At 31.6% G+C, this 23427-nt stretch overlaps 1 protein-coding gene across 3 annotated transcripts in view; it reads right to left on the reverse strand.

Annotated features, from left to right (window-relative positions):
* Window positions 1–22220, reverse strand: part of LOC121123584 (uncharacterized) — a 62182-nt gene extending 39962 nt beyond the window's left edge. Inside the window, exon 1 of one of the 3 annotated variants that reach the window (XM_040718710.2) lies at window positions 22019–22220. The gene's annotated coding sequence lies outside the window, so the exon portion shown is untranslated. The other 2 variants (XM_071890474.1, XM_071890473.1) reach the window with 2 other exon arrangements.
* Window positions 22221–23427: the final 1207 nt, after the last annotated feature.

The raw sequence follows: 23427 nt of genomic DNA on the forward strand, positions 1-23427 counted from the left end.
AATGTCCACCTTTAGCTTCAATTCCAGCCTCTACACAAGATCGGAAGACCTTGCACACTCTGATGATATACTCATCTAACATGGTCATGTATTCCCACTCAATTGAGGCCTTCCGCTCTACAGTATATCTGTGGGGGAGAACCAAGGTATTGGTCTCAATGGTACCCCAAATCCAATGTCAAGTGTGTTCAGATCTGCAAATCAAAAATGCAATTGTCAAAGTTAGAGCAAAATTGAACAATGTTTGGATGCAGCACAACGGCCTTTAAGTTTTGAAAATTCCCATTCTTTATTTACAAAAAAGGTGACTTATTCCTTGATTATTGCAAAAACTGTTTGCCAATAGTATTTTTGTGTCAAAAGGAGGGGATTTTGACCTGGGGATTTGGATATTTCAACAAAATAAAAAATATGAAACACCTGACTATGGATGCATGGCAAAGATTAAAGGCTGTGTTCTATCTAAAAAAAAGGAAGAATATAATCTTTTATCCTCGTTGCCAGGATTGTTAAGCATATTATTAAAAAGTATAAGGTGTAATACTTCTTAAAACCATGTAGTTGACAAGGTACTTTATCACTTCCTCAGAAGCTAGTGGGAATTTTTACCTCATGTTAATTTCATTATCTTTTTTCTAGAAAAAGCAATTTACGACATGTTACATAATCTCCATGTCTTGATGAATTTATGTTGCCTACACCATATTATAGTGTATATAAAACCTTTTCTTAACCAATATAGATATCTTAAACATAGGCTCTAAACTTCTCAAAAAGAAACGGAAAAAGGCCAAAAATCCTCAAGTAGTTAGACATATATAATATCAACTTTTATTTATCTCTTAAATACTCCTTAACTATCATTGCCATACAATATATTCCTATTTTATGAAAATGGATTATAAAACCATTTAACAATATTAAGTTTGGATTTTTTTTTTTAAACTAAGTATATCTTGTTCATTATTGGTCACATTGGATCATACGATAAAACATTGTAGAACTGTGAGTGTATACTGCAGACATTTTTAAAACAGTATTACGCTTAGAATGTTAAGTCGTGAATTATTTTGCCTAGAGTATGAAGGTCTCATAGGAAGAAATGTTCAATATTTTACATTTTTAATACATTAAATGAAAAAAATGAATCAAAAGCGAGCAAGAAAATTTGCAATGTATACGGGGCCAATACTCCTTTTAACAGTGGTTCGAGCAATTTTTATCTCTCGCTCAATTCTGCCCTCTACTGTGAACAACTCGACCTTTTGAAACTGATGATTGAATAAAAGTGGCCATCCTTGGTGAATAGGAGACAACAAGACCCCATCAAGTCAACGCCAAGGGATACACATCTTTGATGATGCGCTTGAAGCTCGGATGAGAAGTTCTTATGCATCCACCCTACAGTTCAGTGACCTGGTACCAAAGGACTACCATCTGTTCCTGTCTTTAGCGAACACACTTAGGGGTATAAATTTGGCCTCAATGAGGGCATGTCAAAATTGGTTGCCCGAGTTGTTTACTAATAGGGGCAAAGGCTTCTACGAAAAGGGCATTATGAAGTTGAATTCTTGTTGACGACACGTTTGTAAACAGAATGTGGCTATATTTGACTTAAACCAAACGATTATGACACTTCTTATAAAGCATTGAAATTTAGGGATCCAATCCTCAATCCAACAGAAATGTACCTGAAATTATCGTATATCGTAGGGGTCTTCTTTACTGGGTGACATTTTAATAACACGCTCGGGCGCCCTGTGTGGATTGCAATCGGAGCAAAGGAGGTGATATGTAAGCTCCAGACTCTTATCTCAACGGCGCTCTTCAGAGGTGTCTGCTGTTCACCAAGAATAGTGGAAGTGGCTCTTGACGAGCTTAAATTATCGCGAAAAAAGACGGACTTTCAATTCGTTTAATGTGACGACAATCTTGTGGACGTGGTTTGTTTTGATTTTTTTTTCTTAATGTCTATTTATTCAGTTTTGTGTTTTTTTAGCATCATATTTGATTAGTTGTTAGTTCTTTTATAATATGTATAGGCGCTGAAGTGTGTGTTCCTCAAGAAGGAAAGGGAAAAACAGGGGAAACCCATCCTGCGTACATAAAAAGTCAGAAAAAGTTAACGTATGCCAGTAATTTACTTATATCTCAGATGATTTTTTTATATTTTAAAAATTGTTTTAAAACTTTAAATGTTGATTAGTTTTGTAATAAAAAAGTATTGAAATAAAGCAAAAAAATGCAAAATTACTTTTTCCCCAACCTATAATAAAAATCCTAGATGTGATTTTAACTTAGAAATATTTTACTAGAAGAGTATATTACATTTTGTCATGTATTTTTGCAGCCTAGAGCAAAAGCATTACAAGTGAAATTTTGATATATTATTTATATTAATATATAAAAGAGTGTTTTTATAAATCATATTTGACATACTTCTAACATATTTGTTTTTGAAATGGAAACGTTGGAAAGTTAATATTTAAAAAAAAAGAAGTTAGAAGTATGTCAAATGTGATATATAAAAACACACTTTCATGTATTAAAACCAAGAATGTCACATTTTACTGCATGCCCAAGATTTGTATTTGAAAATTTATTCATAGAAATAATAATTTGTCCAATGTATACATATATACGACCAGGGATCAACAAGGAATTGTATTAATGTCCTTTTGGAAACGAAGCAGAGAAGTAGAGAATAACTTATTACTTCGTTTATTTCTTAAAAAAGAATGGATTATGTAATAGCCATGACGTATCAAATGAGACGAAGGATTCGACAGCTGAGAACAAAAAAAACATATTAGTAGTTTTTTGTTTGCGGAGTAATGCTGTGCCAATGAAAAGCCATGATACCTAGGAAGCTCTCCTCCAACATATTATTGAAATTTTAAGGTAACTTTTTTAACAATTCCAAATACAAACAATTTTATTTTTTTTTTTTTCCAAAAATTTACAGATATTCACAAAAAATTAAATTTTTTTTGCATAAAAATTCCAAAAATTCATAGGTTATTCTGAAAAAATTAAACTTTTTGGAAAGAAATTTAAATATTAGATTTCCAATATTTTTTCGAAAAAAATTTTTTGAAAAAAATTAAAAAAAATTTTTTCGAAAAAATTTAAAATTTGGAAAAAAATTTTTAAAAAAATTTAAAATTTGGAAAAAAATTAAAATATTATTAATTTTTTGGAAAATGAGTTCAAAAATCCATAGTTATTCTAAAGACATTAATTTTTTCAGAAAATTATTTCAAAAATCCACAGCTATTTACAAAAAATTAAATTAAACTTTAAACTTCTTATTTATGGTGGGTGGCAACAGCATCTCCAGCCCACCCCTTCAGACGTCGTCCATGTGGGATGATTAATGAGTACTTTAGTATCTCAAGCGCACTTTAAGAAAATATTTTCCTCGTATGCTAGATACAAATCGCCTTGGAAAGTTAATTCATATTTACATCCCAATTTGTATATTTTATTTAAATCTTAACATGTACTAAAGTACTCCCTGGCTCACCAAATCACTTCATTTTTTTCTCAAATTCTTTTTATTATTTAAGAGTAGCTATAGTCTTTCATTCTTGAGGAGAGAACATATGTGAATTGATATAAGTATTGAGTAGTGACGTGTGAAAAACGGAGAGTAACACTGAGGATTTGTTAGTGTGTTATCTTCTACATGGTTAAAACAAAATTTGTCTTTTAACGGACGCCTAATAAATTAAGCAATATCGAGTACCACTTTTAGTATTTAAATAAAACGCTATTTTTATTTTGTATTAAATAATTTTGATAGGTACGTTTGTTACCTATAAAAAGTATTGCTATAGTTTCATACCCCAAATTCATCCTATACAGAAAAACAGAGAATAACGCAAATAAATTTTGATGATTTGCGAAAAGCAGCATATTTTTTCTTTTTTACATTTTAAGAACGGAAAGGTCAAAATACAGGGTTTACAAAAAAGTCCGGGTTCTTTCCACAAACATTGTATATAAAGTAAGGTCAAATATACAATAAAAATGACGTCATTGGATGGATAATTAAACAATGCATTTTATGGGGTTGATTTGAGGTCATTTAATTTATGAATCAAGAACCCCAAAGGCAACGAGAACCCAAATTTATCTTTGAACGGGGAGTTCAAAGAAACCGAGCTGGAGGCTGGGAAATATCCAAAAAAAATGTCCACCATTATGGTCTTAGTTGTCATTTCATCCAATTGAAACGTCATCCTCCACATTTCTTCCCAAAATGTGGAGTTGATTCGGTTGAATACATCCAAGTTATCTTGGACGTTGTATAACACTGTCTAAAGGCTAGTTACCCTAATGGGAACTTCATTTGACTAAGAGACGGATCTCCAGGCCATACCAGCAACCAATCCAAAAAATAGATTTCTAACAACTTAGGGAGATTTTGGTTTAATGAGGAATTGCCGTCATCGTCACCAGGTTTGACTCAATGCATTATTATTTTTGAACGACATTGAGAGGAAGGCCTATAGGAGCTTCCACGATAATCTCATTTATTTTACAGCTTCCATTGTCTGGGAATGGATTTCCGTTGATTCCCTTGAAATTTTAGAGCATGCAGAAGCTTCGTACCTCATCTTGAGACATGAGTGGCCGCAAATAGGTGAAAAATTAAATTTTGAATCTTTAATAATATAGTCTTCTATTACTTCAATCAAAATTTGTGATATGGTTTCCAGTTTTTTTATAATTACGCTCAGAAATGATTTCGCGTAGACCGGACTTTTCTGCACTTTCATCCTATCTATGTTGAAATTTTCCTTATTTTTAATGGCTTTCAAAAAAATAAAAAAATAACTTTATAAAAACGTTTGATAGATTAGATAAATGTCAATCAAAGTAATTTTTTTACAAAATAATGAAAAATAATTTATTTTCGTCGTTGTTGATTAAATAAATAACTTTTCCCCTTTTCCAAACATTGATGGAGATGTAGGCAACGTAAAGATAACATCATGGATCAATAAAGTTTTGCATATGTGGTATTTCCTTAGTGCATTCAAACTTTTTCTCACTAGTCATAATCGAAATTGGAAAAAAGTTGAAAACATACACCCTTTTCTATACTCCTTTTTACAGATATAAAAAAAAGTTGTATATTATTAGGAAAATATATGTTTTTTTTGGAATATTATATGCAAATTACCAAAAAATTCATGTTTTTTTAATGTACTTCTCTTGTTTTAATATATCTAAGACTTTGCATTTAATAAAAAATTGTATATTATATGAATTATAAATTTCATAAAAATTGGGAACATACTTTTTTATGTAAAGTTAATTTTCACTCAAAATAATTAGTTTTTATTAGATAGATGAAGAGTTGATTTAATTAGGACTTTCTTCACATTGTAGCTATCTTCATATTAAATTTCTCAACCCTTCCTCTAAAAAAGAGAAAGGCTCAAAACTGAATGGCAGTTGTCTAATTTCGTAATTACTGTTATACTATTTCGCAGTACAATTATTTTCAAAGATTTGCATGAAATATTGGGAGAGGAGGGCTTTTTCTTATTACTAAACTGTTTATATAACCAAGGATAGTGGCGCAACCTTACGTCTATTACCGGGTAGTCCATTAAAATCTGAACACTTACTAATTCAATAATTAAGTAAGGTTGAGAGATTGAAATTAATTCATATTTCGAAGTAATAAACTATAAACAATTAGTTACAAACAAAAAAAAACAAAAAAAAAAAACTGGAGTTCCCTAGATTATGTACAAGTCGAGAAAAATACACTTGAACAGGATCGACGAATTTCCATTCGCGTACTTCAAGCAATTGAGTGTCTCTAGGACCACCGTCTACACCGTCAGTAAGTCCGAAACGTTGGAGAGGAGAAGGACTCCGTCAGAAAGGCCAAACTAGACTCGGAAGAGTTAAAGAAAACCGCCCAGGGCAGTCCCCTCAAGTCCATGACGGCTATGCAAGAAATCTGAGAGTTTAACATTAGACTCTCCAGAGAGCTATACAAAAAAGTAGATGAAAGATCCTTGTGAGGGTGGAGAGCCACTTTTGACACCAGCAATTAAAGAAAAGTTATTTTTATATCTTTAGCCCTCCTACAGTCCTGATTCCAACACCCTCGACTACACCTTTTGGATACATTTCTAGGGGTATGCCTTCAGTATCTATCATTCAAACACACGAAGCTTTCAAAACCACTCTCAGCCAGCACTGGGACGCCATAACAGAGCAATATATTTGCTACTGGGGCCAGGACTTCTACCTCCGCCTTGAAGCCATCAATGTTGCTAAAGGCGGTTACATTAATGATTAAGAAAACTCACGCACAAATCTATTTAAAGTATTAATTTTGTTGAAATTCTATTGTAATTAGTATTGTAACTAGTGTTATCCTAAAACTGGATTGGACTAGATCAAATAAATAAGGACTGACAAACAACTGCTTATTACCTCCGACGACGAACTTGAACGGAGGTTATGTTTTCACCTCCGTTTGGTTGTATGCGAACAGGATTAAGTAAAGGTTACTAATTAATTTTAGTGAATTTTTCTAGGAAGATTATATATGTTAACTGTAAGAGCCCATGAAATTTTGAAAGTTCAATATCGTAGGTGAAGTTAACATAAAAATGGTTTTTTAAAAAGTAGGAGTACGGAATAAGTTAAAATTGATTTTGGTAAATATTTGTAGGAAAGTTATATATGTTTACAGTTAGTAAATTTTGAAAGGTCAAAGTCGAAGGTCAAGTCATAAGTTGAAATTTTATGATTACACATAAGAATGGCGCCTCATGAGCCCACGTGTAAGTGAATACTTTATACTTAGATTTTGTCTCTTCAAGAATTAAACAATTATTACCACAGCTCTAGGAAAAAAAAAAAAAACATAGCTCAAATTGCCAACTAAATACCACTCGTTTCAAGGCATATTTTATACAGCTCCGCGTATTAATGATATAAAAGTTGATTGGTTGAACTCGAGTTAGCTCCTGTTCAGTTCAAAGCTATAACTGGGAGTTGGATTTTGTGGGAGTGCAAGGAGACGGCGGGACCCTTTTTAATATCATACTCGGTTATATAATTTGGGTGAGGGGTAAAATAACGCTTCTACATTTGAAATAACAGTGGTGATGGGAAAATATTATAAATATTTTCCAATATATATTACTAATTATTATGTTGCTATGCATTTAAAAAAATACACCAAAAGAAGGTTTTAATTCTTCTTTCAGGAGGAGATGTTTAGTGAACCTTCCGAAATATCATTTCCAAGGTCGGGATTTTTGTAGAGGGGAGATAAAACGGGAGCGAGACTTGTAGCTTCCGTTTGTATGACATGTAGAGCAAAAAAAAATGAATTATTGCTCTAAAGAAAGAAGAACCAAGACAATTTTTTAATTAATTAAAAAGAAAAGAAAAAAGAGCACCTACACTAATCGTTTTTGATTTTAAACATGTATTTCTTCTCCACAAAAGTACTATCCATAGTAATTTTTAACCCCTTTCGTCCAACCATTTTATCTTTAAACATCCAGAAGCATATAGACGTGGCTTTAAAATAGAGAGTAAAAGGCTTAACATCCTGTCTGTAGAAAATAAGTGAAAATGATTTATACCTTATTTAAATACAGCATGTTTTTGCATTAAAATATTGCAATTTTGTTCAATGAATTCTTTATAACATATTGAGTAAAATGTTAAACATGTACTTAGATAAATAACTTATTACATTTCGAGTAAATACAAATGCATGCATTAAAATATGTCAAACTTTCTTGGCAAAGTAAATTTACAAGAAAAGGAACAAATTGGTTTTCAATCAATGGAATGTAAGAATTTTTTCATAATAAAGTCAGGAATTGTAAAAAATATAATCACAAGGCGTGTAATATTTTTTTCTAGTTTGCAATATGAAGAGTGTTTATGACTTTCTTAAATATTATTTTTTTAATTCTTTTAATAAAAAATAGAGTGATCGTTTGTCCTCCGAGTTTAATTTGTTCCTGTCCGTAAGTTAAAACAATTTTTCCCACAATAAATAACGTAAGAAACAATTCATATGGCAGCGGCCCCGCACCCGTGTTCAACTCTCGACTAGCACGTATCTAAAAAAAATTTATTTGTATATCAATGCAATTTTTTTTTTGCTTATAGCCTAGCTCGTACCTAAAGAATAGTATAGGCTATTGTTATGTTGATCCTTATTTAGGAACGAAAACCAGTCCAGTCCATTCCCACTTGTCGGCCCTTTTATATGGCGAAATTGAACCCTTCTAATCTCATTGATGATTTTTTTCCTTTTTTAATTATTCTGTTATCCAGTTTGAAGGACCATCATTTATTTTTATAATGCGGGGTAATCCAGCTATAGTGGTAGAATGAGGGTGGGCGTGTTTTCATTGTAGTGGTGATATCCTTTAATTTTTTTTGTGAAATACAATGAGTCACTATCATGCTTAGAGTAATGAAGAACGTACGGTTGTCGTCGAAATACATTTTGCCAATAGATGGTTCAACAGAACTATTTATAAAATTAAATTAACTTCAATTTAGCTTTTGAATTTTGATTCTTCATATTTATGAAAATCAGTTCATTGCTACTATTCTTACCAGATAACAAACCATTTTTTCAATTCATTTTCATAGTTTGAATTTACAAAATTCTTTGAATGCTCAACAGATAATAATATTGAAGACCAAAAATTACTGTTATCTAAATGAATGTTATGCAAGAACTCTACATAAATTGTTACTGTTTTTCAAAATCGGGTGATTGAAACCAGGTTTTATTTCGTAGAAACTAATATTTTGAAGACTTTTACAAAATTGTCAATAACTAATTATTTTATAAATTAATCATAACTGACTATAAATTAAGACATTATGTTATTTTAAGAGAGAGAAATCGAGAAATCTACGTGTTTTAAAATATTTATGTTTGGTGTACGGACAATGGGAAACGTCATCTATCTGATACGATTCTTATAATTGTATTGTTTAAAATATGTACTATCATCATAAAACAAAAATATAACTTTACGGATTGATAGAACTTCTTTTATTGTCTTTTCGAAAAAGGAGGTTATGTTGTTACAACTTCTATTACAAGCTTTATGTTTTCTTTTCTTTTTTAATAGGGCACGTTGAGCTACACACGCTCGTTGTTACACGATTAGTTCTTATATCATGGAGTCACGCAGTTCTAGGATATAAAACTGACACTCAAAAATGAGGCGCCGACAGGCAAACTTGCCTTTCAAAAAAAGTTATATTGCAGCCGAACTAAACCTTCTCGAATTAAATTTCTTTGTTAGTACATAAAACTCTAATTATTTACATAATCCTTTTTATGCTTGTGTAAACTTTTGTTTGGCAAAATATAGATATTTTTTGTTCGTGCAAAGGATTAATATTTTTCCCTTTGTTTTTGATGACGAATATATTATAGATGTATATAATTCTTATTGAAGAAATTGGATGTCAAAAATGGAATATAATTAAAATAATGCCAAGTGAGCCTTATCAGATTAAATATATTATGTGTTTTAATGAGATTTTCTTTCATGTACATTTCACATACACAAAGTAAACATCTTTGATTAAGATTACATATTATGCCTATACAAATATTCGTGTTTAATAACATGATTATTCCAAGTCATACACAACCACGTAACATTTATTTCTACTATTTCTTTTTGGGTATATAAAGACAAAATATTTTCCAATCCGATCGGAAATTTTACATATGTACTCAAATGTCTGTAACTATTTGTTCGATTTTGTCAGAATTATTTCTTCTTTTTTTTCGTTTGGCAACAGATTAATATCCTAAGGAGACATTATTTAGTTAATATCAAAACTATATATTTATTAGTAGATTTTCAATAACAAGGTATTTCTAAATTTAGGAGATATATGTTCAGTCATTAGATTAAGTAATATTCCCATTAATTGATCTGTCGAGGAAACATCTGAGAGGATTTTTTAAGCTTAGGAAATTCTTGAATTACTTGTTTGATAACTCAAAAATATTTTTGATGATATTTATTTTCATATACATTTATATTATTATTCTTTTTAGAATCAATTTGCACCAAAGAAAGGCAATAATGCATACTTCAGAGGGAGGAGTTAACACCAAAATTATCTATTAAATAATTGGGGAAAAAGAAGAAAGAAAACACGCAACAAACGTTTTTTCCTTTTCTAATTTTTAAATGTAGTTTTTCATTTTTTCAAGACACACTACTCTACGCTACTTATAACTGAAGATGTGATCTTTGTAAAGAAAAAACTAAGTTTACCGATAAGAAAAGGAAAAACGGCTTATGGGTGTGATCTAAAAGAAGAATTCTGGCATATCTTTGGTGCAAATTAATTCAAAAATGCATTATAAAATAAATATATATATGAATTTAAATATAATTATAATATTTTCCATGCAGTAATGACATTTTTCTCCTCTCTATAGCAGTAATTTATTTTCTCCTTCCAAAATCATAAAATATACACTTGACGTTAAAAAGGGTTTTAATTTAGGTGTATCGCTCCCCCTTCTCCTCGCCTATTAAAAAATTATCTCTATTAATTAGGATGAAACAACTCTATGACGTTACGAGGGATTGATTTTTTAAGGACAACAAAGTGAGACTGGACTAGACGGAACTGAACGGACACAATGGCAGTCCTCAGTTCTATATAAGGACTGACAGATCACTAGTGATCACCTTATTGTACTATGGATCGAGAAAGTAAATATAACGCCAATTGAGTTAAGATTGAAATTGAATCCAAATCAATTCAATTTATTTATATTCTAGGTCTAGATATTTATTAAATTGAAAAAATAAACCATTGTTTTTCCAAATTGAATTTTGTTAAAATGTAAAAAAAAATTTAAAAAAATGGACGAAAATACATGCTATATGTAGGAAGATATATATTTATATTAAAGCAAGTCAGCTTATAGAGTGTAACAGTAATACTTATGTATTCAACAAGAGTAGAGCAATAAAAATGTACTATTTTATTATTATTAATACTTGAATCCAATTTCTCTATTGACCATTCTTCAAGATGAAGATAAAAAATAAAAGAAATAGAGAATCAAATGCCTCATTTAGAAAAGGATAGCTATTTCTGTCTAAAAGAAATGAATATAATTTAAAAAAAAAAATACACAATGGGCTTTTATTTGTCTATAATATTCCTTCAGGACAAGCTTTTTTCTCCACTCAAAAATAGTCGTGGTCTCATATATTGGGACGAAATCTTAAAATCCATATATCGGTCAAAATATTCAGTATCTGCATCGTATTTCTGTCGAAAAAAAATCTTAGTCATTTTGATAGTCGTTCCGATAATTTATATTTTTACTTATTCGACATTCAAGTAGCGACAGTCCTAAGACTGGATTGGACCTAATAAATAAGGAATCACACAATCGTACGGGCAATTATAGATAAATAAAGTTTATATAGAGTTGTGAAACATGTGCATTTTTGGGCGTACGAGTTTTATTGTAATTGGCACTACGAACACCGTTCTTTCTTTCCCAAAGATGTTATCATTATTATGCTATTTATGAGCTAAGACTTAGACGTTGGCTAATATATCGGATCTACATCGGAAAAACAATATAGCCTGTAAAATATTCAACATCTGCATTGTATCGGAGAATTTTCTATATTTTCTCCGATATTTTATATGATGCAATCAGAAAAAGGGAAGGGATGTAACATAAATTATGGTCTTATAATTTTTGTAGCGTGGTTATAAAATGTTTTATTGACATTTATGACTTTATAGACTGATTTAGAAGGCATTTGACTCCATTTCCTAAAATATATACTGTTGCAGCTAAATAGATTAGGATTCTCCCTAAAAATGGTAGCAGCTATATTAAGATAATCTTGTTCTAAACTTAGATATTTGTGGGGGGAAGATTATTTCGGGATAACTTGGGAATGCAAGCAAAGAAATACTTTGTCTCCAACACTTCACATTATAGCATTGGACTATTTACATGAAACCCTATGTTCTATCTACATACAAGAATGATTTGTCAAGTATGACTCTATTTTACGTGGATGACTTAACTGTTTACTGCATGGGATCTTTGAAGGAGATCACTTCATATATGAGAGCGGTGTTTGGGACCCCAGAATCATTTTCAGAGCCCTAGCGTCTAGTGGTCAACACCAGTAAGACATAAGTTTTATCTTCACTGCAAGAATCTTTGAAGATATCTTTTCCGTTATTGAAGTTCTCCAGTAAATCAACTCTTCTTCTTGGAGTCTCAATAAAAAAAGAGGATGGAGCGATCAGCATCATTATTAACGTAGAGAGAGTCCTAGAATATATCTCTAGTACTACGTCGTGGTACGATAGGCAACATATAAATATATTAGATGGGGGTGAAAATATGGAATTCAGTTGCAATACCCCGAGTAGTTCACTTACTTAGGTATACTCCTTATTCAGAGAAAATTAAAAACAAAATATAAATCATCCAGGAAAAATTTATGTGGGGATCAAAGCGAGCTTATGTTTAAAAGAGTCGCCAGTATTCTCCAATTTCATCGTGGGCATAGGTCTAAAAAATTTAGAAACGGCGTGGAAATCGTTAAACTTTACATGGCTGTTTACTGTGGACTCTGTTCTTCCTATGCTGTTTAAGTTTGGGCGTAGACGAAATCAACTGTGGACCATTGAACTTCAACCACAGGTTGAACACTAGAGATGAATTCTTCAAGGCATCAGGACTTTCAGCAATTAGAAAATTGTGGATCGAGTCCACAGATGCCACACCAATGACCTTCTTGCATATTAAAAGACTAAAAAAATTGATTAAGCCGTATTATACGAAGTTTTATAGCCCCCAATCCCGCACTACTTGGGGTTAGAAACCATAGCTATTTCAAGTTTAGACAAGAAAGCCATCGAAAGCCAAATTGTGGGTTCTTTGGCTGGTTTGGTGCGTCTACACTTCCTTCGATTAGGTTGTAAACCCTCGGAAAATATACTAATAAACTCAAAAAAAATATTTTCCAACGCTTTCATCGACTCAATACAAAGCTTAGAGACTTCCAGACATCTGTTTTTGTATTTCCCAAGTGTGGTTAACATAGTGCACATGACCACTGAGTTTTTGAGGAAATACTACAATTCAGAAATAAAGAATGGGGATTGGCTGCTAATGTCACCACCTAAACATAGATTTCACTTCAAAATAGAATGTTGAATAACAAAGGTACTATTTATTATCTACGCCGCAAGAAGTAAGAACTCTTGCATAGCTACTCGTCTGAACAGACTCCTTTAAGATCCCACGAAGTGCTAAAGAGGTTCAAAAGGAATGGAATTGCCTTATAGTTTTGTTTTTCAGTTTAATTGTTTAGCAGATTTTCATTAAGATGTCATTATCTTTTTTCATTGACGCATGCTTCATTTTGTTTGTTTGTTTGAACAATGAAAAACAAATGATTGTCACAATTGTTATATTAATTAATTAATATTATTTTGTGATGAAATTGTTATGTGTTTTTTTGGAATGTATAGATATATGAAATTAATGTACGGATGAATTAAGTTATAATGTAATTTAAAAAAAAGGAAAATCTTTAGATCAGAATATGTTTATTATATACATCATGGATTGCTATATACAACGTACCCAGTGACTCGTTTCCCTATATACATACATTTACAAAGAAAACTTTTCTTTGTTAATATAGATGACAGACCTAATTTATTTTTTATTTTTCTAGATCAATCGTCATTGATTTTTTCATTTTATTGTTCAAAGATCTTACATATATTATGTAGACTTCAAAGAAAGGTAAAAAAAATCAATGGAATATACCTTTAACTTTGTCATCCATCTCAAGTTCCGTGTTCAAAGGAGGGACAATGGTATGCAAATTCCTCCAAACTGTCTCTGTTTAAACTTCCTTTGACGTCATTTTACTGTATTCAAAATTTGAAAACACTTAAGCATCATAAACAATTTAGATGTAAAATTGGCCAAGACCAAATTTTGAATGAGGCCAATTTTTTTGGGAACAAACTAAACCGAATTGTTTCTTTGCAACGTACTAAGCCTGATTTGTCCTTTGGAACGGTCCAAACCGAATTTTACATTTGGAACGATCTAGATCGAATTTTTCTAGGAGACAGATATAGTACTAAACATTTTTGAAGGACCGAATTAGCTCGGTCCCACAAAAATCAAAACAGTCTCAGACTAGTCTAGAATTACAAAACCGAACCAAAAAACTACTTAATACCCATAGACACACTTTGATGAATGAATTAATTCATCTGTTATGCATTGTGTATATTGATTCGAAGCAGTTGCCTTTTAAGCATGTTAAAAAAGAAACCAAAAATCAACATGGGTGCCCTGAAAATTTGTATAATGTTATGCAGGAGAGCAGCTTAGCTATCTTGACGTTTTATTAAAGCAGCTGAAAGCAGCAGTGAGAGGGAGGAAATAAACACAAACCTAACTCCATGTATAGCAAGGACATATACAGAGTCATTAAAGTAAATCTACAATACTACATCCTGAACGATAAGGAAAATATTTTTATTTCAATTTTAAAATGAGAGGTTGAGCGTTAGCTTGAAGTTAGTGCGCAACTCTTAATTCAAAACAATTATTTATGATAGAGGAGACTCTTTCTACGACGTCTACAACCGCTGGAAGGAGGAAGGGGGATATAAGAGAAAAAACCTACGAGTCCATTAGTGATAAAATACGCGCTACCATATGGCTGAAACGGTCTGTGAAGGCCTGGGATTCCAATTTATCTTCTTGCCAAAAAGCTCCAAGTAAGCCATGCAACAGTCTCCAGGGCTATAAACACTCATGAAGTCTCATGATAACCGAATCATTTTATATTTGGATGAGAAACAATGGAATGCCGACAGATCTCACTACATCCAGAACGACCGATGGTTTACCATAGAGAGAGCTAATGTCCACAAAGTCTTTAAAACTAAGTTTCCAGTCAGCATCATGATCCTTGGGTTCATTGGGAGCAACGGCAGTGTCATGCCCCCTTCTTCTTTGAGCCGAAAGACAGGGTGGGTACCAACAGGTACTGTGAACTCCTGTCTGACGAAGTGATACCTTGTATGAATATTGAAGCCAATGGTGTTAAGTTCCTGTTTCAACAAGGCATTCAAGACCCAAAACTTGTATAAAGAAGAGAAGGTGTCCTTTTGACACCCCACACTTGGCCCTCCAACTCCCCTATATGAATCTCATGGATTACTTCACATAACACAACAGCATTGCCTCCTTGAAAGCCTCCAACATCAAGTACTGAGACAAAATCTCCTACATGGACATGGTAAAAACCTACAAATCCTCTAGGCCTCGTATTTAGCGAATTATTGGTGAAGATGCCTGACATGTTAAAGGAATTTTTTTTTGTATTGTTAGAACTTGTAAATATAATTTAAATCCTTTACTTGCTTCCCGTATTGATCAGGATGCAGTTAAAGGTGGTCAAGATTTACCTTAACGACCCTGTATGATTGAATTACTCCATTGTTGATCCTCAATTCTACTCCGAGTCCAACAATGACTTACATTTATAACTCTTCAACCTATCCTCAGGGTTGCTCTGCGTCTTTTATGAGTACATGCAAATTTTCAATGTGGTTTTGTAAATATCAATGATAGCTTTTATGAAGTAAAGAAGGAATTTCACTCTTCAGGAATTAAATAATAAGGATAACAGCTTAAAATAGAAATTTCACTTTTCAGGTTGCCAACTAAAAGAAACCAAGACTATTACCAAGGCTTGTCGAGATCGGATTGGAAAATAATGTTTGAATGATATCGAACCATAAAATATTGTGATTACTCAAAACCTCAACTTTAAACCTTATTGAAGCCAGGGAAGTTTTGGCATGTTAAGCTTACCTTCGGGAAAAAAGCTATATAATAGAGTAAGGCCTGTTGTGAGACTTTCCTGACTACAAAAATATTTCCTCCCACAAGATGTCGCAGATGTTTTAAGCTGGCGTAATAAACAATAATACGAGGGTGGTCTGAAAAGTTTCCGACCTAACAATGATACAGGACATTTTTTCAGAATTACTATTTCTATTCTTCAATATAGTCTCCTTGTAACTCTTCACATATCTCCCATTGATGCTCCCATCTCTGTAAACCATCCAAATAGTACTCGGGGTTTTTCTATGCAAAATAATTGTTCACGTGAAACTTTTTGTTTTTGGCTCAATTACTCCAGGTTGGATTAACTTAGACGTGTCAAATATTAACACAACAAGCCTTAATATGTCTGCTATTAGAATGAATCCATTTAAAGGTTGCACTTTCTAAAAACGAATATTTAATGACCGCTCGATACTCAATTTTGTTCATTTCCACAAAAACACTGTATCATCAACTCACTCCCACAACTGTTCCATAACAACTGTGCGTCCAAAATGGCTGAAAATTTGGTGAGTAGTAATTGTCAACAGATGTTTTTATTTACGAGTGCTGCTGCCATTTTCACTTTGAGGTGGGAAACTTTTCAAGACCACCCTCGTAGACGCAAGATGGCGTCAACTATCCTTCGATTTATAATGATTAAACTTGATTTAGCTCTTGTTGGAGTAAATGAAGAATAGTTAAAGAATGGGAAATAATCTATCAGTTCATTCAGGGTTTTTTTCTGTCTTTTTTGAGAGAAGGAAAGGCTGAGAGATGGAATAAAAATATCTACATATGTGAATAAATTACCCCTTCCAAAAAGTTATTAATTAAAATTGTCACGTAGAAGGAATATTTTTGAAATATAATTAAGATTAACCATCATGTCGTAATGGGAGAATATATTACTTACTTTAATGATATAATATAATGATATTGTCATTTATCAAGGAGTAATGAATGATTCTATGCAGAAATCCCTTGAGTCGTCTGTCAAAAATGATATGCATGAGTACACCTTAAAATGCATATAATATATAGGGTGAGGCTATGAAATTAGGGTGTTTAATTAATGTAATGGAAGGTTTGATTGATATGGTTGATACCCACATAAATCAATCAAGAGTATTTATAGAAGTTGTGTTCCTCCAAACGGCGTTATCTCGCTAATACCAAAATATAAAATGTATTTTTTTGCCAGCTGTCGATATTTCTGTTTCTTTTCTACTAATAAGTGTGCTGAAGGTTGATAAGTTGAATTATCTCTTTTTAAGCTGTAAACACTTCCTAACAATGATAAAATAATCAATAATTCCAAACCAAGAACAATTGGTTAACTACCAACTGATTTTGGAACTTTTTTTATATTTCTTTTTCGTGGAAAGGTTGCATGATACAATAAATGCAATGGCATGTACAGCCACGGCGTATTTCACTAGTTGTGGGCAGAAGCCTTAACATATACGAATAATTTCTTCTAGATTAATTATCAACTACACATACTTATATTTGTAAATAATATGACCTTAGACGATCTTGGGACTTTTTGTAGTTGCAGCCTGAACATATAGGCTGCTATCATAATTAATTTATTATAGAGGAGAAACTATCTAAGTATACAGTAATAACTATTGTGTATGCTCATGATAGATGGAGAATAACAATCAGGGTTTGCTCAAGTCGATGCCCTTTTTGGGCTTTCAGTAGAATTTAGGATTCAAAATCGGCAGTAATTCATTCATATATCATATACGTTGTGGATTTGTGTGTGTGTGTGCGTTTTTTATATCATAGCTGGTTACATGACGGTGGGACTCGATGATTTCATTATTTCATCCACTTTTTCGACAATTGGCCTTTAAGAGTATACTGCATTTTTGATATCGAAATTAAGCAAACAGAATCGACGAAACCAAAATACTGCATGTTTGGCTATGAAAGTATTGAAATTTTCAGCCACTTGGCAAAGTTTTTGACTAATTCGAATGTATTATTTGCATGCCTCCAATATGGTATTGCTTTCTCTATATTATGCAATATGTGCAAACCTTTTAAAAATACCCCAAAATAATAGTTGAAAGGGTTTTAAATGAGTAGGTGCACTATTAATCGGAATCAGGAATTGTATGTTTTTTTCTGGAATCCGGATAATAATATTCCGGATATTCCGGCTCTCCCTTTCTTATTCTTATGTACGATCATTTATTACTTTTTAAGTTATTAAAAAACATTCATAAAATATTTTCTTCAAAATGTAGGATCCGATCATTTGAATTTAGTCTGATAATTTTATACAGTATCATAATAACATCATTTTGATAAAACAAATTAAAATACTGAGAAGTAACAAATTAAACACAAATTGAACGTGTTTTAAACCCACACAGTCGGTGCAGCAATTGTTATTTTAGTACAGTATTTTTTGTAAATGTAATGCTTGTTGTCTCATATCTGGAGTAGAGTCGTTTATAATAATAATAAAAAAATAAAAATAAAAAAAAGAGCGAGGAGAAGGCAAGAGCTGAATTAATACTATTGTTAATATCAACTGCCTTTGATCTGATTTTGGGGGAAAAAATGAATATTTTAATTATTTTTAAATTTATGCAAGTATATATATATATATATTTTATAATGGATTTTTAAAACAATTGACACCAAAGATCAGTGAGAATTCTTCCTTCAATCGGAGAGTCTAACACCACAATGACCAATTAAATAGTGAAGAAGCACACAGAACAACCTTTCTTAATTTTTAAAAGGTAGTTTCTTCATTACTAACTACTGAACTCTACTCATATCTGACCCTGTACAAAACCTTTTCAAACCCCCATCATTATTCTACTGTACCAGCCTAACCGTTAAAATCACTATTAATTATGTAAAATCGGTCGATTTACAAGTGCGCAAGTGTATTTATTACGTTTTAAACTTTAAACAGAGGGATCAGATGTATAGTCGAAATTGGCATTGGAATCAGAAATTTTTACTTGAATCAGCACCGGAATCCTCATTTGGATTTTTTTTTTTAATCATCCCATAATTTAAACAACAGATTTATTGGGGGATTTGCTGAATCTCTCTTTCAAAAGGGGCACTCTTGAATCTTTAATTCTACTTTTTTATTTATATGTAAATGTTAAAGTATATGGTCATAAATTTGCAAATGTAACATATATATGCGTTGATTTTTAAATCCTATTTTGCAGAATCAAGGCATCTTTTGATGTTCTAAAAATATATTCGTTTTTTTTATGTAGTAGGTGTTGCTTTAATGATTATATATGAAGGCATATTTTTTAAATATATATTTTGCGACTCGTTAATACAAAAGAAAATAAGTAGTAATATTTTGCAAACATTAGTCTCAATTATATTTTGTGTTCTTCAACAACAGTCAACCCCACTAAAGAACAATTTCAAGAAATCTACAAAATCTGTTCGCTGTCAAAGAACTCCACCTAATCAAATTAATTATATATTCTATAATAAGTAATTGGGGTCTTTAATTCATGTTATGATTAAGACATTTTAAAGTACTGTATATATAAAAGAATTACTATAAAAGGTCGAATATAAATAAATACAGGATCAAACTTATTACATTAAGATAAATTGGTTTATTTAACTCGTCCTCACACAGAACACGGTTCCATATCGGATCCTTATCAGTCTCTTACATTAAATGGGGTCTAGGACAATTGTCCCAAAAATATTTTTGCAGAACGGACATTTCGGCGAAGGCAAATTGTCTTTCGGGAAATTTTTGTTTTTCTAAAAGTCTCCTCCCTGTCTGGGAAGGACTCATTTTTAACAACAAGTGTGTTAGCTAAAGCACAGCTCCTCTTATAGAAACAGAAAGAAAACGGGAGTGTATTTAGAGTTGTAAATTATAAGCATTTTTAGGCGTATTAGTTTTGTTATTGTTGCTAACTTCAACAATGTTTCTTATTTTCTAAAGCTGTTATGAATATTCTTTCATTATTGAGGAGCGAAAATCTAAGTAGTATTGAGTAGTAACGTGTGGCTGTCCTCATAAAACATAGATAGTTTGCACTGAGGAGTTGTTGGGGCAGTATCTTCTACATTAATAAATCAAATTTATATTTCTCTGTTCATCGACGCCTAATAACTCTGATAAACTCCAGTTACTAACACATGATGACAAAAAAAACAAAAAAAACTTTAACTATTATTAATAATAATATATGTAGGTACCCAAATTTGTAACTAATTACACTTTATGGCCCGTTTAAAGGACATAAAAGATTCCAAATCAAGTATTGACCGAAACAGAAATTGGTAGAAATCTAAATAACTTTATATCTTATGTAAAAAAAATGAATGATTTTTTTTGTATATGAGGGGGATCTGAAAAGTTTCCGATATCAGCGTGAAGATGGCAGCACTCGTAAATAAAAGTTAGTCACATCTATCTAGCATCTCTTGACAGTTGCTCACGAAAGTTTCAGGTATTTTAGGCAACAGATAGATGTGACCAGCTGTTACAGCCACTTTGGACAATATATATTTTATGACAGTTTTTGGTTCACTTGTAACTAATGAGATTACCAAGGGCGCTGCCAAAGATTAACTTACTGCATTTTAGATCACAGTATTTTCTACATAATTATTAATTCTTGTTAAAGTGGCTTTATCCTACAGTACGAGTATATTCAGCATTTCAGTAGAAATTTCGTTGTCATGAGTTCCTTCCCACAGGTACAGACTCCTTCAAAGATAAACATTGATCTCATATTCGAGATTCTACTCTCAAGAGTACACTTTTGAAGTTCTACCGCCTCCTCACTCTCTATTTATGTCTGTCTGTCTGTGTCTCTCTTTTTGTTTCTTCCTATAACCTTCTATTAAATTGAGTTTTCTTATAATATCAATTCAAAATGAAGCTTTTTTTTTATTAGTATTGTGATTGACTTACCTCAAGTTAGTAAAGATATAGAGTGTTTTTGAAGGGAGATTTAAAAAAATAAAATAATAAGTAAAGACTTTCAGCTATCAATTAAGATATTTTACACTTCCTGGACATATTCTTCTTGGATCTATAAGTTTCTAAATAATGAAGCACCCCTTGCCAACTTTAAACAAAGATAACTTGAGTTCTAAAAATGATACATACATTATAAAGATAGCTTTGGAATCTTTAAAAACTAGAATTTGCAAAATATATTCATATTACTTATACCTACATATTTTCAACAGCAACTCTTTATAAAAAACTTTGAATCTTAAAAATAGCTATAAGCACCAAATACTTTCTGGCTCTTTTATGAGCACTGTGAGGCTGATAGCGAACAATTAAGGCCATATTTGGAATCAGAGGATGAAATTCAACTTAGTTTAGTATATTTCATTCTTGTACAACAAAAAAGGTATGATTTTGTTGGATAGTATAAAAGAGCATTTTCACGTGACGTTAGCATAGTTGATGTCGGCCATTTGGGGGCCTAAACATGATTGTTTAATATCAATCAAAACTCTTTTGTCATTAAATAAAAGGACAACTTAAACCTTACAGTCTATCAAAAAAGGTGTCCTCTATTGTCTTGTTTTATTATGTATTTACCCTAAAATGTATTTATGTAAAATATGCTATTACATCGTTGTACAATCTTATTTCCATATTGCAAATAATAATGGAAAGAATAATATATTTTTATCTAATTATCCTACTTTGATTGTCCTTAATCGATAAAAAAATAATCAGTATATATATATATATATTACATTGATTTAATTCAAATATCCCTTTTTATTATTTGCATCAAGTAGAGTTCAATAGAAGTCTTTTTATTCTTAAAGATTGATTTACATCAAGATTAATTGGAAATGTGTTCATTTTATATAGTAAAAATATCAACTTTGAGCCCGCAGGATGGCGTTTCTTTCAACTATGATGCAATTTATGAGGTCGGTGAAAATACTCTATTAATAATAAGGTAAAATCTAATAAATTTTGATAATTTTAATAAAAATTAATTCTTGTGGCTTTACCTTACAATATATCCAACTGGAAAAAAAGCTTACCTTTCACACACGGGCCTTGCTTATAATAGCACTTTTAAATCATTGTGAAAATCAGAACTATACTAACTGTTAGATGGATATCTATCATTATATTATGCTGGGAAAGAAGGGACAAGGTTTCAGAAAGCCCTTTTTTTCCTTCTAATTATACAATATGCTTCACATTAAATAGTAGTAGAGGTACTTACACGAGCCTGTAGGTATGAGTTGGAGAACACGGGAGAAGCAAGGGAAAAGAATAGTCAAGGTAGAAATAAAAAGTCATACCTGCCTTTATATATAAGGTTACTTTAATTAGCAATGCATAATTTTTAGTTTAAAGCGGATTTTTTTCTTTTATATACAGGGTGGTCTGGAATTTATGTTCAATTAACTTAGATGTGATTAAATAAAGAGTAGTTTGTGAAAAGATTTTATTAGCCAAGTTAGAAATATTGCAAAAGCAAAAGAAGTGTGTGTAAGGACTCATTGATAGCAGCTGTGGAGGCCGTAGGGTCAAAATAACTTTGTGGACACTCACTGTACTAGTTGCAAGTCAGTGAAAAAGCGTCTCTACCAATTTGTTTAGAGCAAGTGCCAGCACATTGAATTCCCGTTCCATTCATTAAACATCAGTTCCGCTGAACGCCGATAAATGAACATGAATATGACTGAGTACCGCGTTAGGAACATTAAAGACACAATTTTATCTGGTCTTGCATCGAGAAAATCATCTCAAGAAAGTCGAGCAGTACATTTTTCTCTGTTAAGTTATCATCGCTTTAGAGCTAGCTATTAGTGTAACCTTTTGTAGGCAATATCTGAGGGCAATAATTAAACCTAACTCTGTGAGATATGCTGTTTTTTCCCTAAAGATCCCAAAATTAGTAGGTAGCTCCTGGGACTATGCTCTTATTTTGATTAAAGTATCGTATGTAAGATTGATTTCCTTTGATACTATACTACGTTGAAGAGGATATTCTGGTATATGGTTTTTTTTTTTTAAATTTAGATTAACGTCATACATTGAAAAGTTTTACTGCAGTTGTATTTTAATGAGTTAAGAATTTTTGATACTTTCATTGTTGTAGATTCTTGGTTAAGTGGTTTTATTTTAAATTAAAATGTTTATTTATGTTTGTAGTAACGCAATTTTTCCTAGCATTTTATGTTGTTCTAAATCTATGTATATATATCATCAACAATATGAATAACGACCTTTAAAAAAACACAATTCACTTTAAGTTCATTAGATGTAAAATATTGTCTATGTAGAGATTTCGTTAAATATTGCAAGATCCAACAGGATGGGACACAATCCCGGGCTGTTAGTCGTATTTTTCATAGGGGAGTTGTGTAATTTGTAGAATAAAATTTGACAATTTGGACAGAAATGATTTTTCAGGGCATATGTTATGAGTCACTTTCCT

This window comes from Lepeophtheirus salmonis, chromosome 8, assembly GCF_016086655.4.
Source record: "Lepeophtheirus salmonis chromosome 8, UVic_Lsal_1.4, whole genome shotgun sequence".
In the NCBI taxonomy this organism is placed as follows: domain Eukaryota; kingdom Metazoa; phylum Arthropoda; class Copepoda; order Siphonostomatoida; family Caligidae; genus Lepeophtheirus; species Lepeophtheirus salmonis.